This window comes from Anomaloglossus baeobatrachus, chromosome 1 (assembly GCF_048569485.1).
Source record: "Anomaloglossus baeobatrachus isolate aAnoBae1 chromosome 1, aAnoBae1.hap1, whole genome shotgun sequence".
NCBI classification, from domain to species: Eukaryota; Metazoa; Chordata; class Amphibia; order Anura; family Aromobatidae; genus Anomaloglossus; species Anomaloglossus baeobatrachus.
In genome coordinates this window covers 608,474,716-608,490,575 of record NC_134353.1, presented here as the reverse complement: position 1 = coordinate 608,490,575, position 15,860 = coordinate 608,474,716, and positions in this window count along the sequence as shown.

The window sequence follows — 15,860 nt, the reverse complement described above, 5'->3', positions numbered from 1 at the left end:
TGTGTGCTGCAGCTACATGTCACAGTGCAGAGAGCAGGGAGCCGCGCGCACTGCTTAGCGCTGGCTCCTTGCTCTCCTTGCTACAGTATACATCGGGTTAATTACCCGATGCATACTGCAGCCACATGTCACAGTGCAGGAGCCGGCACTGGCAGCAAGAGCGGAGGCTGGTAACCAGCGTAAACATCGGGTAACCAGGGAAAGGTCTTCCCTTGGTTACCCGATGTTTACGCTGGTTACAGCTTACCGCAGCTGCCAGTGCCGGCTCCTGATCGCTTCATTTCGTCGCTCTCTCGCTGTCACACACAGCGATGTGTGTGTCACAGCGGGAGAGTGACGACCAAAAAATGAAGCTGGACATTCAGCAACGACCGGCGACCTCACAGCAGGGGCCAGGTCGTTGCTGGATGTCACACACAGCGACAGCGACGGGACGTCGCTGCAACGTCACAGAAAATGGTGAAGTAGCAGCGACGTCGTTGTCGTCGTCGTTATGTGTGACACCAGCTTTAGGGACTACGAGTCATTAAACTCTCCCAATCTAATAGGATAAACTGCAAGAGTAATTAATTTGCCAATACGAGCAAGGTAACTTGCTCCCCTCCCCCGTAGTGTTAAACCCTATATAGAGACACTACCCCTTCATAACCATACCTTTTATCTGCAGGGCTTACATTCTGCAACTACCATAATCATTTCATCCTGGGTGGATTTCCTCACTATTTCTGTACCTAAAAAACCTCTAAAAAGGAGAAAAAAATTCCCTTTGTGAAACTAGTTCATCTATGATTGGAGGTATGCAAATCTTTCATGTATTGTCAGATCTTGCCTTTCATGTTATTACCACTACTTGTATTTTCTGCAATGACTTGAGAGTTATTTCAACTACTAATATGCTATTACTGTTCTTATCTTTAAATCAATTATGACATGATTTTTTCATGTAACTGTGTACATATGTATATGATCTGTAAATATGCCTTTTTTCTTGTGATATATGTAAATAGTGATTTCTTTTTCTTTACCCCCTTCCAGTGTGACTTGGTATGAAGAAGGCCTAGGTTTGGGCCGAAACGTCCCTTAGTCCCTCCCACCTACTTTGTACATAAATAAATACACTTATTTTGCACGATAAAAACGAATCTGTTGATTTTCTTTTACCTCTACCTCATGCTGATGAGAGTGCAGTGTTTTGAATTTGAATTCTATAGTTCGGACCTTGGTCCTCTCACTAGCACCTCAAAACCACCCTTAATAGTGGCAGTGTTCACACCATATATACCTTTACTACAGTTTCCCCTGGGACAGGTGCAGCCGAGCTCGTTCCTTCCACAGCCGTTGGGCCTCGGGAGGAGCGGCAGGGTCCATTCCAGCAGATCCTTGTTCAATCATGGTCTTGACCAATTGTACGGCGGGCGCTTGGTCTTGGGCTTCTCGCCATCCCTCACTGGGTAGCGAGTCCAGGCTCACCTGTTGCTGCGTGACATGCAACTTCTTGACTGGTGGCCGGTGGAACGCGGTTAACTCGATTTCTTCGAAGTCATCGTCTTCCGGCCCCTCATCCGGCAGGTGGGGATTCCGGGATAGCGCGTCTGCGCTGGTGTTCTTGCGGCCGGCTCGGTACTTGATAGTGAAGTCATAGCTAGACAGCCTGGCCACCCACCGCTGCTCCAACGCGCCCAGCTTGGCCATGTCCAGATGGGTTAACAGATTATTGTCCGTATAGGCGGTGAACTTTGCTGTTGCGAGGTAATGGCAGAACCGCTCGGTAATGGCTTACACCAGCGCTAGGAACTCAAGTTTGAAGGAGCTATAATTCTCAGGGTTCCTTTCTGTGGGCCGGAGATTTCTGCTGGCGTAGGCGATCACTTTTTCCCTTCCGTTCTGGATCTGGGACAGGACTGCTCCCAAGCCTACATTACTGGCATCGGTGTGGAGGATGAATGGGAGGCTGTAGTCGGGGTACGTCAGGAGTTCTTCCCCGGTCAAGGCTGTCTTCAGCTGGCGGAAGGATTCTTCATGCTTCTCTTCCCACACCAACGGGGGTCCTGGGGCTCTGCCGCCCTTGGCCTGTCCCACGAGGAGGTCTTGCATAGGTGCAGCCATCTTCGTGTATCCCTTAATGAAGCGGCGATAGTAGCCCACCAGGCCTAGAAACTGTCTCACCTCTCTCACCGTGGTCGGCCTCGGCCAGTCCTGAATGGCAGTGATCTTTTTGGGATCTGGGGCGACGCCTTCCGCGCCCACCACATGTCCGAGGTACTGCACCCTGGGTTTCAGTAGGTGGCACTTAGAGGGTTTCAGTTTCATCCCATATTTGGCTACAGACGTGAACACTTCAGCCAGATGTTCCAGGTGGGCCTCGTATGTCTGGGAATACACGATCACATCGTCCAGGTACAGTAGGACCGTTTCGAAATTAAGATGTCCCAGGCGACACTCCATGAGCCGTTGGTAGGTTCCAGGGGCATTGCACAGCCCGAACGGCATGCTGTTAAACTCGCAAAGCCCCATGGGAGTGGAGAATGCAGTCTTCTCACGCTCCTCTGGTGCAACCGCTACCTGCCAGTACCCGCTAGTAAGGTCAAGGGTAGAGAAGAAGTTAGCAGTTCTCAGCACAGCTAGCGACTCTTCAATACGGGGGAGAGGATAGGCATCTTTATGCGTGATCTGGTTGATCTTCCGGTAATCCACACACATTCTCATGGTGCCGTCCTTCTTCTTTACCAGCACCAGTGGGGCTGCCCAGGGACTACAACTATCCCGAATGACCCCTGCCTCCTTCATGTTCCTCAACATGTCTTTGGCGCATTGATAGTGTGCTGGCGGAATGGGCCTATACCTCTCTTTGATGGGTGGATGTAGGCCTGTAGGGATATGGTGTTGAACCCCCTTAATCCTCCCGAAATCTAACGGGTGTTTGCTGAAAACCTGTTCATACTTCTGCACCACCCTGTATACCCCCTCTTTATGATGCGTGGGTGTGGCGTCAGTGCCCTGTTCAGGGGGTGTATGGTTACTGGCAGGGGATGCTGAGGTAGGAGGGACGGCTTTGTCAATGGTGTGAGGGTCTAGAGTGAGCAACTTGGCAAGGGTAGCGTAACGGGGGAGCCTGACTTCCTCCTCTCCACAATTCAGCACTCTTACAGGCACTCTCCCCACAGTGTCGAGTATAGACTACTAGGTCTACCGGTAACAGGTCACGGCCCGGGTGGCCCGTCAGTAGATGGGCATGTACATCCCGGCGGGCTACAAATACTTCGGCCTCCAGGCTCGGTTCGTATATGAAGCCGTACCCCCGGTGAGGGTCGAATCTCCGGACCTGCCCCTCGTACACCGGGCCCCGTACCCGGAAGGTAGCATTTCAGAGGTGGTCCTTTTCACGGATGGTACGGGCCACCATCTCGGCCCTCTGGCGCTCTCTCTCGGCGATTTCCCGGCCCAGCGGGTTCGGTTCCCTGTCCCAGTACGGGGCTTCTGCCTGCCCCCGCGCACGGGTCGGGCCCCGCGGGACTTCTTTCACGCTACCCACAACTGGCGCCCTTTTTGGAAGGTCCCGTGGTGACATGGCCAGGGGTGCTGCCTCACAGCTGCGACCCGGCGCAGCCTCAGCCGAGGTTTGGGGTTTGGGAAGAGGGATCCTTACCGGCTGGACCTCCGGAGCTCCGCTACCGGTGGTGGGGGTAGCGGGCCTAGTGGCGGGGCAGCAGCAGCCGAAACGGATAGCGGGGGAGGCAGCAGGGTGAGCGGGCGCAGACCGGGCCCCTCAGCCGCAGCGACCGGTCCCTCGGGGACACAGGGGAGTGGGTCACCTACCCGCTCCTCCAACTCTGTCTCCACATCGCGTCTCCGCACGGCCGCCACCACTTCCGCCATGTCGGCCTTCCATTCTTCCACGAGGGACTGCACTTGGGCCTGCAGGCGGCTGCACATTTGTGTGGTCCGGACCTCCACCCATGCCGCTGTTCCTGGCGTGGGCTCTGGGGTTTCAGCGGTGCCGGACGGACGGGACATCTTGTGCAGCGGTATTCCAGGAACCAAATGGCTTGCAGAGTCCTGGCTTCCCTGCTTTTATGGCCTCGGTTACATGAGGCAGGACACCATCCGTCCCCCCTTGGTTCTATTTTGCACTTCTGCTTGTTGGGGGCAGAGCTTTCGCTCGAGCAGGAAATCTTCGCGCCAAAGATGGCGGCGCTTCAAATTTTTCGGCCGGACGCCGCCGCCGGAGTCCACAAGGCGCACATCTACCAGTAGGTAGATCGATTCTATCCTGTTCGTGACGCCAAGTTGTCGCGGGCGGCGGGGCGCTGCGCTCGCTAACGCTCGGGTCCGGGGCTTCTGCTGCTGCTCGGTGGCTCGAGCGGTGGGCCGGGCCCGGGGACTCGAGCGGCGCTCCTCGCCCGTGAGTGAAAAGAGGGTGGTTTGTTTGGGGATTTAGTCCGTGACGCCACCCACGGGTTGTGGTGAAGATGGGCACCACCGCTGCTGGTGACGGGGATCCTGGGAGCGATGGTAGGGAGCAGCTGGGATGTTGTTTTCCCCCTCCGTGGGTAGGGGTTGGTGGTCCCGGGGCCCAGTGGTGTGACGGGGAGGCAGGGTCGGTGAGGTGCAGGGTTGCAGGGACAGCGCGGAGCGGTGCCGGATGGCACTGGTGTACTCACTCAGCAAGAGATGCACAAAGTCTCCAGTAAACCAAACGGCTGGATGGACGGGTCCCGCAGCCGGCTGCAGTGTCTCTCCCTGGACAGGTGATGGTGGCTGTCTCTACCTGCACCTTTTTGTGTATTGTGTTGACTCCAATGGCTTCCCAACGGTAGTCCGCTCCCCGGTGTATACCGGAGGAGCCCGTTTTGCCTGCAGGCGCTGGCCCTTGGATTTCTAGCCGGTGGCGGTGGATGTATATCCTCATGGTGTGAGCGGTTGCCTTCAATCGGGACTTGGTTGTTAGGGAACCCCGGGGGTTCCTGTCACATTCGGATTTGGCTATTGACGGCGGCTCCAAGCCTGGTCGGGGTCAGATGGCCCTGCCTGTGTGTGCTTAGCTTCACTCCGTTCCCCGGTCCGGTACCGGTGGGCCACCGCCCAGCCCCGGTCCTTACGGCTCTGCGGAGTTCCACCAACTCCTGAAGACGGCCACCACCGTCTGCCAACCTTGCTGTCAGTGCCTGGGCTCCGACCCAGACACACGCAGTTTGTGACCTCTCACTTTCACTTCCTAAACTCAACTGTTTCTTTTCCCGCCTCCAGGCCTGTGAACTCCTCGGTGGGTGGGGCCAACCGCCTGGCTCCGCCCCACCTGGTGTGGACATCAGACCCTGGAGGGAGGCAACAAGGGTTCTGTGTCCGACTAATGCAACCGTCTGGGGGGTGGGGGTGTGTGCGTGTTCTGTCTGTGGCTACCTGGCCAGTCCAGGGCGCCACAGAGTCTGTGCACCACAGGAGCAGCAAGTGACAGTGAACTGCTGCTCTATGCGGCGCCACATCTGCTGTCTGCCGGAAGGGGCCCTGTGCGACTGGTGGCCATGGTACTCACCTACCCTGTGCTCCCCTGGCATCCTCCTGCAATGCTGGGAACTGAACTGCAAGTATGCGGCGCAGCGCATGACGTCAGTGTCATGCGCAGCCACTTACGGCACCGTCAGCTATCAGCATATTCTCTGCTCCCCATGCCCAGGATCTGTGCTGCGATGTATTTCAGCTGGATGCGCAGCCTCCGTTACACATCTATCTGAATTAGGGGCTGTGGTTGGCTGGCTCCCTGCACCCCCGGGCCCGGTCACAGTGGTGACCTCTGCGACCATGGTAGTTACGCCCCTGCTTAAGATATTTTGTAAGTTGTTTATTGGCCTCTTATAGGGAGGATTAGCAGGCAAAAACATAATTCTGGCATTCAGATTTTTTTCTCATTACAATATTTATTATTTGGGTTAATATTTGTATATTTTAATAGACTGGACCTTTACAGATGTGGTTACTCCAAATATGTATTTTTTTGTATTTGTTTTATTTCTTTATGTTAATTGGGTTAAAGTTTGTGTGTTTGCAGGGGGAGCTGAATGATTCAAATATTTATGTTTTTTAAAATGTTTTTATATTTTATTACATTTTATTTTTTACTTTATTTTTTAATCCTCTCAGAGAACTTGAATTTGCTTTCATCTGATCGCTTATACTATAAACTGCAATACCATTCTTATTAAGGTATATAGTGAAAGTTCCGACATCGTATAAGGCTTAGGGGCCCTTTACACACTACGACATCGCAAGCCGATGCTGCGATGCTGTGGCGCCCTGGACTAGCCAGGTCGTCACAGGTACTGAAACACACACCCCCACCCCGAGACAGGCACATCAGCCAGACACAAAATCCTTGTTGCCTCCCTCCAGGGGCTGATGTTCACACCAGGTGGGGTGGAACCAGGCGGTTGGCCCCACCCACTGAGGAGTTCACAGTCCTGGAGGCGGGAAAAGGAAGTTAGTCAGTTAGGGAAGTGTAAGTGAGAGTAGTGAAATGAGGAGTGAGTAGGAGTAAACTGACCATGTCCGGGTGTGTGGCCCGGGCACTAATAGCAAGGTTGGCAGACGGTGATGGCCGTCTGCAGTAGAGGCAGATCAACGCGGAACCGTAGGACCGGGGTCGGGCGGTGGCCTGCCGGTACCGAACCGGGGAGCAAAGTGAAGCCAGCACACACCGGCAGGGCCTGCGGACCCCGAACAGACTTGGAGTCGCCGTAAAGAGGTCAAATCCGTTAGTGACCGGAACCCCAGGGGTTTCCTAACATCTGAGACCCGATAGAAGGCAACCGTCCGACCAGTAGAAGGAAATACAGCTACTACCACAGCTAGAGTTCCAAGGGCCAGAGCCTGCAGGCAAAAGGGCTCCTCCAGCACATATACACGCTGGGGAGCGGGTTACCATTGGGAAGCCATCGGGACCGAACATACACAAAGGTGCAGGGAAAGACAGCCACCACCAACCGTCCGGGAGAAACCACAGCAGCCGGCTGCGGGACCCGTCCATCCAGCCGTTTGGTTTACCAGAGATTTTGTGTACATTTGTGGCTGAGTGAGTACAACCGTGCCATCCGGCACTGCGTTGCGCAGTCGAGGCGACCCTGCACCTTGCCAGCCCTGCCTCCCCGTCACCTCACCGGGCCCCAGGACCACCAACCCCTACCCACGGAGGGGGGAAAACAACATCCCAGCTGCTCCCTACCATCGCTCCTGGGATCCCCGTCACCAGCATCGGTGGTGCCCAACCTCACCACAACCCGTGGGTGGCGTCACAGACTAAAATCCCCCAAACCAACCACCCCTTTCACTCACGGGTGAGGAGCGCTGCTCGAGTCCCCGGATTTGGCCCACCGCTCGAGCCACCGAGCAGCCATCGCAGCAGCGCCGGACCCGAGCGTTAGCGAGCGCAGCGCAGTGGCGTCCTCCCTGCCCGCGACAATGCCGTGCGCGATAGTCTCCGCCCCCGTCGCAGCTGCGATATCATGGTGATAGCTGGCGTAGCGAACATTATCGCTACGCCAGCTTCACATGCACTCACCTGCCCTGCGACGTCGCTCTGGCCGGCGACCCGCCTCCTTATTAAGGGGGTGGGTCGTGCGGCATCATAGTGACGTCACACGGCAGGCGGCCAATAGAAGTGGAGGGGCGGAGATGAGCGGGACGTAAACATCCCGCCCACCTCCTTCCTTCTGCATTGCGGCCGGGACGCAGGTAGGAGATGTTCCTCGCTCCTGCGGCTTCACACACAGCGATGTATGCTGCCGCAGGAACGAGGAACAACATCGTAACATCGGTCATTCCCAATTCATGGAAATGACCGACGCTACACCAATGATACGATTACAACGCTTTTGCACTCGTTAATCGTATAAAAAATGCTTTACACACTACGATATCGCCTGCGACGCCGGATGTGCGTCACTTTCAATTTGACCCCACCGACATCGCACCTGCGATGTCGTAGTGTGCAAAGTGCCCCTTAGCCCTCAATCTCACTTGACTTTATTGTGGACGAGTGCAATCTGATAAAACATCAAATTGTTCCTGCACCAATGTTAAACAATTAAGCAGTGTTCATCTGCGACTTTTTCTCATGCTAAGTCAGCATGAGAAATAAATTGCAGCATGTTGCGTTTGGAAGTGTATATTCTATCACATACACCTATACAAGTATATGGGTGTGTGTGAAACATCGGATTGCTCTCGAATGACATACGAGTGCAGTGCGATATATGCACTGACAGGCAATGGAGAAGCTGGAGGTGTGGCTTATGGCACCTGGTGTGCAGAGATTGACAGCAGTATGCAAGTAGTTAACAACAGCAATCAGATGCTAGGTAATATAGATGGCATCTACTGTATATGAAAGGAGCTCAGCTCTTAAACGCATTCCAACTCTCACATACATGTATGTCATTTTGCTCTAAAGCCATGTTCACACTTTTTTTTACCTCAGTATTGGTAAGCCAAAACCAGGAGTGGGTGAAAAATCCAGAAGTGATACATGTGTTTCTATTATACAATTCTATTATATAATTGTAAAGCGCTGCGGAATATGGTGGCGCTATAGAAATAAAACTTATTATTATTATTATTATACTTTTCCTCTCACAGTCAGACTCGAGCATTGACCAGCTGTTTGCTTATTGGTGATCAGTCTAGCAAGAGTTAAATTTAGTATAATCGCAACCCGCAAGTGGCGTAACAATATAAACTCTATAAATATTCCCCTGTACATAACCCCCCTTTTAAAGTGACCCCCGGGGTCACGGAACTGGGCAACGGCCAGCCAGTGAACTGTTTCCCGTATATATACGGCCTCGAGTACCCCATAGCCCTGGGGCGAGACACATCCCTTGACAATTAAAGGGTCAATATTGAGTTTTTGGATTGCTACTGCTAATAGGTGGAACTAAAGTTCTCAAGTCCTCTTCCTCCCTCAAAAGGCAATTTGCATATTAATTTCCGAGAGGAGCATTGCAAGGCGATTAAGTCTCCCCATACTGGCATGCCAAACCTAGCATCTCTGCAAGTAGAAACCTTACTCCTTAACTCCAAATACTGAGGTAAAAAACCCTCAAGAAATACTTAACGTGTGCATATGGTCAAGTGGTTAATACTAGTTTAACTGCTATCAGATTTATACTCATATGGACAGACAGTACAGGATCACCAGTTATATAATTGATATCGGAACTGGCACAGTATGGCTCTGTGCGCACTGGGAAATGGAATTTTCTTGTGAAAATTCCGCATGCTCTCAAAGATTACCGCACCCGCGGTAAAAAACCGCGGGAAACCGCACCCGAAAACCGCATGCGGTTTGCCGCGGTTTGCCGCGGTTTTACCGCGGTATTATTCGCGGTATTGCCGCGGTTTTGCCGCGTGCGGGTTGGGATGTGCTTTATTGCATTCAATGCAATAAAGCACATCGAAAAAAAAAAAAAAGTCATTTAATTCTGAGATAGTAGATAGACAGAAGAATAGATAGAGGGATGGATAGATAGACAGAGGGATAGATAGAGGGATAGATAGACAGAGGGATAGATAGATAGAGGACAGATCGCTGCATTTCCCACGGTCGGCAGTGAGTTCACATTACCGGCCGTGGGAAATGACCGGTAATTACCTCTACTGTCTGCTGCATTCAGCCTGTGTCTGTGACAGTCGCGGCTGGATGTAAGCAGCGCAGGACGTCGGAGCCGGAGCTGTGTGGATTACGCCGGAGCTTTGTTTGGGGGGGGTTAATAAAATGGTGAACGAGGCTTGTTTGTTTTATTTAAAATAAAGGATTTTTCTGTGTCTGTGTTTTTTTCACTTTATCTACGGGTTTATCATGTCAGCTGTCACATAGACGCTGCCATGATCAAGCCTGGAGTTAATGGCGGTGGTCCCCCATCACCATTAACCCCTTGTATTACCTTGCCACCACTGCTACACGGTGGCAAGAAGAGCCGAGGACACGCCGGTATTGGCGCATAATGAATGCGACAGTGCTGGGGCAGCTGCGGCTGATATTCTCGGCTGCCGGAGGGGGAGTGAGGCAGGGGACATTATCCCTGCCCCTCGCTCTCCCCAGCCTGAGAATACCGGGCCGCCGCTGTGTGCTTACCTCGGCTGGAAGGTAAATATACAGCGGAGCCCACGTTCTTTTTTTTCTATATTTCCGTTTTCTTTCTATGTGTGTTCTATGTGTCTGTCTATGTGTTCTATGTCTGTGATGTCTGTGTGTGTGTGTGATCTGTGTGTCTGTGATGTCTGTGTGTGTGATCTGTGTGTGTTTACTCTGCACGGCTTCCTCTTCCTGTAATGACATCACTTCCCTGCAAAACCGCAGACAAGCGATGCACATTACCGGAGGTAAACCGCGAAATACCGCAGGGAATAACGCAGGAAAACGCAGTGAACCGCACAGAATTTGCTGCCTGCGTTATTCCCTGCGGGATTTCATGATTAACATTGAGTCAATGGAGTGAAATCCCGCAGCGATGTGTGGAAAAGAAGTGACATGCACTTGTTTTTGCTGCGGGATTCCCGCAGCAAAACATGCAGCTGTCAAATTCCGCCCAGTGCGCACAGGATTTTTTTTCTCCATAGGATTTGCTGGTGATTCACTGCAGAGATGTTATGAACATTTTCTGCAGCGAAACATGCAGCAAATCCGCGGCAAAATCCGGTAACTGCGCACATAGCCACAGTATGCATGGATTGACATTAAATCACCAATGGAGTGCCCTAGCTTCGAACCCTTTTCTTAATTACGGCAGTTCTAAAACCACTGAAATGGAAGCTGTCACCAGAAGAGAGAGTGGGTAGAACTCTAAGCAATCTCACAGGGTAACTTAGCCTCCAGAAGACCTCTAATTAGCTATTCCTGGGCTTGTGCTTACCACCTATTGATCTTCAGTGTCTTCCTGTTACGTTTAATTGCAGCTAAATTACCTCAGTTTAATGACTGTACAAAGGGAATTCTCTATTTCCTTTTATTATAGTATCAAAGCTTAAATGCTGACAATGCAAGCCAAAAATCTCCATTGCTTTGTACCCAAGTTAAGTCCACTGCAACAATTTCTTACACTATATATACATAGTTGTATTTATATACAGTGCCTACAAGTAGTATTCAACCCCCTGCAGATTTAGCAGGTTTACACATTCGGAATTAACTTGGCATTGTGACATTTGGACTGTAGATCAGCCTGGAAGTGTGAAATGCACTGCAGCAAAAAAGAATGTTATTTCTTTTTTTATTTTTTTTTTAAATTGGGAAAAGTTTATTCAGAGGGTCATTTATTATTCAACCCCTCAAACCACAAGAATTCTGTTTGGTTCCCCTAAAGTATTAAGAAGTATTTCAGGCACAAAGAACAATGAGCTTCACATGTTTGGATTAATTATCTCTTTTTCCAGCCTTTTCTGACTAATTAAGACCCTCCCCAAACTTGTGAACAGCACTCATACTTGGTCAACATGGGAAAGACAAAGGAGCATTCCAAGGCCATCAGAGACAAGATCGTGGAGGGTCACAAGGCTGGCAAGGGGTACAAAACCCTTTCCAAGGAGTTGGGCCTACCTGTCGCCACTGTTGGGAGCATCATCTGGAAGTGGAAGGCTTATGGAACTACTGTTAGCCTTCCACGGCCTGGACAGCCTTTGAAAGTTTCCACCCGTGCCGAGGCTAGGCTTGTCCGAAGAGTCAAGGCTAACCCAAGGACAACAAGGAAGGAGCTCCGGGAAGATCTCATGGCAGTGGGGACATTGGTTTCAGTCAATACCATAAGTAACGTACTCCATCGCAATGGTCTCCGTTCCAGACGAGCCCATAAGGTACCTTTACTTTCAAAGCGTCATGTCAAGGCTCGTCTACAGTTTGCTCATGATCACTTGGAGGACTCTGAGACAGACTGGTTCAAGGTTCTCTGGTCTGATGAGACCAAGATCGAGATCTTTAGTGCCAACCACACACGTGACGTTTGGAGACTGGATGGCACAGCATACGACCCCAAGAATACCATCCCTACAGTCAAGCATGGTGCTGGCAGCATCATGCTGTGGGGCCGTTTCTCAGCCAAGGGGCCTGGCCATCTGGTCCGCATCCATGGGAAGATGGATAGCACGGCCTACCTGGAAATTTTGGCCAAGAACATCCGCTCCTCCATCAAGGATCTTAAGATGGGTCGTCATTTCATCTTCCAACAAGACAACGACCCAAAGCACACAGCCAATAAAACCAAGGCCTGGTTCAAGAGGGAAAAAATCAAGGTGTTGCAGTGGCCTAGTCAGTCTCCTGACCTTAACCCAATTGAAAACTTGTGGAAGGAGCTCAAGATTAAAGTCCACATGAGACACCCAAAGAACCTAGATAACTTGGAGAAGATCTGCATGGAGGAGTGGGCCAAGATAACTCCAGAGACCTGTGTCGGCCTGATCAGGTCTTATAAAAGATGATTATTAGCTGTAATTGCAAACAAGGGTTATTCCACAAAATATTAAACCTAGGGGTTGAATAATAATTGACCCACACTTTTATGTTGAAAATTTATTAAAATTTAACTGAGCAACATAACTTGTTGGTTTGTAAGATTTATGCATCTGTTAATAAATCCTGCTCTTGTTTGAAGTTTGCAGGCCCTAACTTATTTGCATCTTATCAAACCTGCTAAATATGCAAGGGGTTGAAGACTACTTGTAGGCACTGTATATAACTGTGCAGACGTTATAGGCAGGTAAGGGAAAATACAGCAAAGAATGCTTTAATAAGTAAAAGTATTATTAATTTAATTTTATCAGTTGCAAAGTCTAAATCAAATCAATATGTGATGTGACCACTAGGGATGAGTGAACCCAATCTATAAAGTTCAGGGTTTGTACCGAATACCGAGTGTTCAGGTATTGGACTAACATGGACTAAGAAAAGGTTTGTGTCTGAGTTCAGAGTTGGTTAATGTTCATATGTTAATAAAGTTTGTTGAAAGTCTGTCCACTGCTGTGAACAATAAAGATTAAAAAAATGACGTGGTCTCCCGCCTATTTTTGATAACCAGTGCAGGTAAAACAGACAACTGCAGGCTGCAACCCTCAGCTATCAGCTTTACTTTGGCTGGTTATCAAAAATAGAGGGAATCCCATGCCATTTTTTTTAAATTGTTTCAATAAATAATTTAAAAAATGATGTGGGGTCCTTCCTATTTTTGCTCTTACCACTTTTCCCGGTGTGGTGTAAATCGAGGTAATACTTATGGTGTTGATGTCAGCTGTGAATCAACAGCTGGCATCAAGCTGAGGGGTTAGTTATGGATAGACATCTAACAGACATCCTCAATACTAAGGCCCGTTTCACACATTCCGCATTTTGCTGGATGCCAGATCCCGCACAAATGCAGTACAGTACATTCATTTATAGTGGAAGCGCGACACCATGCGGTTGTGTGCTTTATGCACAACCGCATTTGTCAGAATGGTGTCGCGCTTCCACTGTAAATGAATGTACTGTAGTGCATGCATGCCGGATCCGGCAAACGGCAAAATGCCGGATGTGTTAAACCAGCCTAACCCAGTAAGAATAAAGGCAAAAAACACAGACGCAGGGAAAGAAAAAGTTTATTTGAATAAATACATCGCCACACTCCCTTGTTCACCAATTTACTACAAATACTAGAAGGTCTGACGTAATCCAAGTGTCACGTCTCCACCATGGCCTGCTCCGGTGACGTCTGCCCTAGTCAACAGGCGCCGCTCTACTGTCAAATCTCCACCAGGGCCTGCCCCGTCGAAGTCTGACCCGGTCACCAGGTGCCACTCTACTGTCACATCTCCACCAGGGCCTGCTCCGTCGAAGTCTGCCCCGGTCACCAGGCGCCACTCTACTGTCACGTCTCCACCAGGGCCTCCTCCAGTGACATCTGCCCCAGTCACCAGGCGCCGCTCTGCTGTGCTGGTGATGGGGGAAATGTCAGTTCCAGTGGCTCTGGTGGGCAGAGTCGCCACACATTCACCAGGCTTGGTCTGGCTGGATACTTGTGGCTTCCAGCTAGTATCAGCTCCTACTCTAGCCTATGGGAAGGCACCACACCCTTTTTATATCTTTCAGTGTGCTTGGATCTTTGCCAGATATAGTGTTGTGTTGCTGTGAGCCACATGCTTTCTGGTACTTTGCACCCTGCTTTATGTCTCCTATGACCTCGGCTTTGTTTATTGACGTCCCTTCTGTCTGCTCTTTTACCTTGCCTGACATCTCGGTTTGACCTTGGCCTGTTTTCTGGAAATTTCCCCTGCCTTTTAATAAACCATTTTTTTCTTTGATTTTTTTCGTCTTTATGCTTGCTGGGTTAGTAATAGGATGTCTGATAGAAGCCTATTCATTACTAACCCCTGGGCTTGATGCCAGTTGTCAATTCACAGTTAACACCAACCCCAACAGTATTACATGGATTGCCACTGCACCAGGGCAATCAGGAAGAGCCGGGTAAAGTGCCAGAATTGGCATATCTGATGGATGCACCACTTCTGGGGGGCTGCACAGGCTGCGAAGGGGCTAATAACCATGGGCCCTCCAACTCTGATAATATCAGCCCCCAGCTGTCTGCTTTACCTAGGCTATTTATCAAAAATACGGTGGAACCCACAACGTTTATTTATTTAAATATTTTTAAAAATATGGCATGGCATCCCCTCCATTTTTGATAACCAGCCAAGGTAAAGCTGATGGCTGAGAGTTGCAGCTCGAAATTGTCTGCTTTACCCACACTGGTATTCAAAAATAGAAGGAAGCCCACTTTTTTTATTTATTCCCTATCTATAGTACATTTGTTTGCAGGGCAATTGCCCCTTTTTGCTTTCTTTTGCTATCCCCTAGCTTGTCCCTTACTATGACTATTTTATAGCCATTTTACAATACACAAGTTCAGGTTTCCGTTGACTTATATGGGGTTTTGCGTCCGGAGTCAAGTTCGGGTTCTGATCCAAACTTTTTTAAAAGTTCGTCTGAACCCGGTGAACTTGAACATCCACAGGTCCATTCATCACTAGTGACCACTGGAAATCTGGTTCAGCAGGGTCAGTTGAAGTTTAAATTATGATTGGATTTGGACCCAAACTTGACCTGAACCCCAATGGAAGTCACTAATTGGGCACTTCAGGTCTCTGTCCACACGCAGCCAACCATAAACTTCTGGTGGCGGGTGGTCAAGGTTTTCCCATTGTTTATTTTTTGGGTGCACACTACATCCGATCATGCTGTTGTTACCCCAGTGGGCGCCATTTAAACACTGCAAGCGTCTAACGCTGGGCTGAGCAACAAGCATACCTGAGTAGAGCGATGCTTGCGCAAAGGGTGTTCATACATACAGCACACAAACTCCAAATCCGAACTGTGTTTTTCTTATAAAAGTCTGTGTTTGGTACGAACACTGAACCTCGGGTATGCTCCTCTCTAGTGACCACGTTTTGCCTTCACATTTTTGGACAGTTTTTGAGTGAATTGCAGTCGTTATCCTGCTGCAAAATAAATTTAGAGCCAATCAGACATCTCTTTGTTGGTATTGCATGATAAATAAATATCTGCCTGTATTTTTCATTGAAGACACTGCTAATCTTGATCAAATTCTCAACTTTATTTACTGAAATAAAGGCAAAAATTGCAAGGAACTTCCACTATATTTCACAGTTGCCTGCAGATACTATTAATTTACTGCTCAACAGCCCTTTGGCAAACAAATTGACAGGTGACGTCACTGGTCTGTGTTGCCGGCTTATTAGCATTCATGAGCCGCCAACAATCTGGATGTTGCGCTTGTCCCACAGTGCAGGGGGAAGAAGCTAGTGCACAGAGACAGCACACAAGGGTA